The sequence below is a fragment of the Grammomys surdaster genome, unplaced genomic scaffold, assembly GCF_004785775.1.
Source record: "Grammomys surdaster isolate TR1022 unplaced genomic scaffold, NIH_TR_1.0 1129, whole genome shotgun sequence".
NCBI lineage: Eukaryota > Metazoa > Chordata > Mammalia > Rodentia > Muridae > Grammomys > Grammomys surdaster.
Genome location: NW_021605548.1, coordinates 409,964 through 413,480, shown reverse-complemented (window position 1 = coordinate 413,480; position 3,517 = coordinate 409,964). Strand labels below are relative to the sequence as shown.

Sequence of the window (3,517 nt, the reverse complement as noted above, 5' to 3'; positions counted from 1 at the left end):
ATAAAGAAAGCTTAAAGAATACTTTATATGTCTAAAAAGAATTCTATATATCCAGTATCTATAATTTTTCACTCTACACTGTGATCCCAGCAAGTGCTGTGAGCTTATTGTTCTGTATGACTGAGTAATATTCTATTGTGTATATGTACCACATTTTCTCTGTTCATAGGTTGTTGGTGACATGGCAGGTTCTACTCTCTGGCCTTTGTGAACAGTGCAGCAATAAACATGGAGGCACAAGTCTGTGTGTGGGGTGACTTAGTGTGTCAGTGTCTCCCCAAGAGTGAGTTACCCAACAGTGGGTTAGGGGAGGTGTGTGGCAGCTTAGTTTTCAGCATCTTTCTTTATAAGATTGAGTTTCATTTCATGTGTGTTTGTCTGTGTGAGCGTGTTGGATCCCCCTGGTACTGGAACTACAGACAGTTGTGAGCTGCCATGTGGGTGCTAAACATAGTTTATCTGGAAGTGCAGCCAGTGCTCTTAACTACTGAGCCACCTCTCCAAGCCAGGTATATCATGTTCTTGCTTGTTTCCTTGCTTGCCTGCATGCATGCCTGTGTTCTTTTCTTTTTTACTTATTTCCTTCTCTCTCTCTCTCTCTCTCTCTCTCTCTCTCTCTCTCTCTCTCTCCTCTCTCCCTCCCTCCCTCCCTCCCTCCCCCAACCAACCCTCTCTCTCTCTCTCTCTCTCTCTCTCTCTCTCTCTTTCTTTTTTTTCTTTGTTTCTTTCCTTCTTCATATGCTTTGGGGTACACGTTTGTTAACTTGTTTGTTTTTTTCAGACAGGGTTTCTCTGTGAAACAGCCCTGGCTGTCCTGGAACTCACTTTGTAGACCAGTCAGTCTTGTAACTCACAGAGATCCACCTGCCTCTTCCTCCCCAGAGTTGAGGCTAAACGTGTGCACCATCACATCTGGCTATCATTGGTTTTCTTGATGATGGCCATTTTGACTGGAGTAAGAAAGACTCACAAAGAAGTTTGAAGGTGCATCTCTCTTCTAGCTAAGAATGTTGAACACTTCTTTAGGTACTCACTGTCCATTTACATTTCTTTGTTTAAGACCTATTTGTTCAGTACTTCATTCATTCATTAATTTTTGTTTATGTGTATGACATGTGTCTAGGGTCCAAAGTGTTGTATCCTAGGGAGCTAGAGTTATAGGTGGTTGTAAGCCTCCTGATGTATGTGCTGGGAGCTGAACTCTGGTTCCTCTGGAAGAGCAGGAAGAGCTCTTTACCTCTTCCTATCCCTCCATCATCTCTCCATCCCTCCACAGCAGTACCTCATTTATTGTTTCGATGATTTGATATTTTGTAGCATAAAATTTACAGTTCTTCAATCTGCTACCTGATGTATAGTAGGTAAATACATCTTCCCATTGTGTAAATCATATCTCAACTCTTGTGATTCTTTCTTTTGCTATAGAGTAAGAAGCATTTTAATTGCATGTAAGTTGTCCAGTCTTGGGGTTGTCCCCAGTGCTGTGAGAGTCCTGTTCTTGTCTCTGCCTGTGTCTTGACCTGCCTTCATCTCAGATTTTCAAAGCTTCAAGCCTTACACTGTGATCTTTGATTCATTGTAAAGGTGTTTTTGTTAAAGGGGCTGTCTTCCCTCCCCCCAGTATATGTTTTTGGAAGTTCTATCAAAAATGAGGTGTATGTCCCTGTGTATGTACTGCTGGGTCCTCCTTCCACACCATTGGTCTATGGGTCGGTTACAGTGGCTCATAATTGAAGCTGAGGATGCAGTTCTGTCATTCACCCAGCACTGCTAAGAATTCCTCCAGCTAGGGCTGGAGAGAAGGCCCTGGAGGTTAAGAGCACTGACTGCTCTTCCAGAGGTCCTGATTCAATTCCCAGCAACCACATGGTAGCTCACAACCATCTGTAATGGGATTGGATGCCTTCTTCTGGTGTGTCTGAAGAGAGCTACAGGTTACTCATATACATTAAATAAATAAAAAAATAAATCTTAGGAAAGAATTCCTCTAGCGATTTGGGCGTTTTTTTGAGCTTACACGTGAATTTTTGAATTACTATTTCTACCAGAATGTCACTATATATTTGATGGAAATTGTGTTGACTCTATACACTGCTTTCAGCAATGCAGCCTTTTCCATGTGCTGATACAGCCCACCCATGAGCACGGGAGAATTTTTCATCTTCTAGTGTTTTCTTCATCAAGATACTTTTTGGTTTTGGAGTTAAAATGAGTAAATTTCCCCATTTGGTTCTTATTTGTTTTGTGTTTCTTTCTTTCTCCCCAACCCCCACCCCGGACCAAGAAATGCCAATCATTATTGGCCTTGGCTACTTGAGGCGGATGAATTGGGAGGAGTGGGTGGCACCAATACTGGGCTGACCATGCTTCATAGGCTTGTAGGTGATGGAGAACTCACCCAGGCAGTGTTCAAACATCTCTGGTTTGATTTCCACCTGGTTGAAGGTCTTGCTGTTTTACACGCCCACCTTGCTGCCGATGAGCTAAGGTAGAATGATCGTGTTCCTAGGTGGGTCTTCACCACCTCAGATTTCTCCATGGGTGGCGCCTCCTCCTTGGCCTTTCTGAACAGCTTGAACAGTGAGTGCTGCTTCCTCTGCAGGCCTCGGTTCAGGCACTGCCTCTGGTGGGCGCTATACAACTGCATCAGCTGCTCACAGGACATGTCCAGCAGTTGGTCAAGGTCCATGCCATGATAGGTGAACTTGCACTTGTGGAAGGTCCGCTTCATCTTCTGTTCCACTTCAGCCATCTAGGTGGATGCTTCGAAAAGGATGTTTTGTGTTTCTTAAGATTTAAAATTACATGCATTATATGTGTGTGTGTGTGTGCACATACATGTACCTGTAACCCTGTCACTCTTGTAACTTACGCTTTCATTTTCACTTAATTCTAGAAACTTTCTCATTTCTTCCCTGATTTCTTTGCGGACACACTAGTCATTGAAAGGTGTGTTGTTAGGTCTGCATGTATTTATGGAGTTTCTGTACTTTTCACATTACTGATTTCTAGTCAACTATACTATCATCTGATACGATATAAGAGATTATTTTCATTCTTTTTTTATTTGGAAAGACTTGATTTATAGTCTGAGTGGAGTATCCACAGGACATTGGAAAGGTGTGAACTCTATTTCTGTTGGATGGACTACCCTGTCATTCTGTGAAACGTTTGTAAAGTCAATTTATTCTATTTTACGGTTCATCACTGAGGTTTTTTGACGCATCATTTTGGATTCCATATCTAGAAATTAGTGTGGGGTATTAAAACCACCCACTACTAATACATTTGGCCCCAATCTGACATTTTTTGTTGATTACTATTTGTCCTCAAAACCTAACATTTGGTGTATTCATATTTACTAATCTTCTAGATGTGTGTTTCCATTTTTTACTATCCAGTGACCTCCTATACAATTTTGTTTTGAAGCTTATGAGATTAGCCATGCTATCCTGTGCTCTATTTCCTTTCATCTGATGGGTTATCTCTCCACCTTTCACTGTCTTTCTTGGGCATC

The 3,517-nt window shown here is 41.9% G+C and overlaps 1 pseudogene; it reads right to left on the bottom strand.

Moving 5' to 3' along the window:
* Window positions 1-2,309: 2,309 nt before the first annotated feature.
* On the bottom strand, window positions 2,310-2,752 carry LOC114634853 (annotated as a pseudogene).
* Window positions 2,753-3,517: the final 765 nt, after the last annotated feature.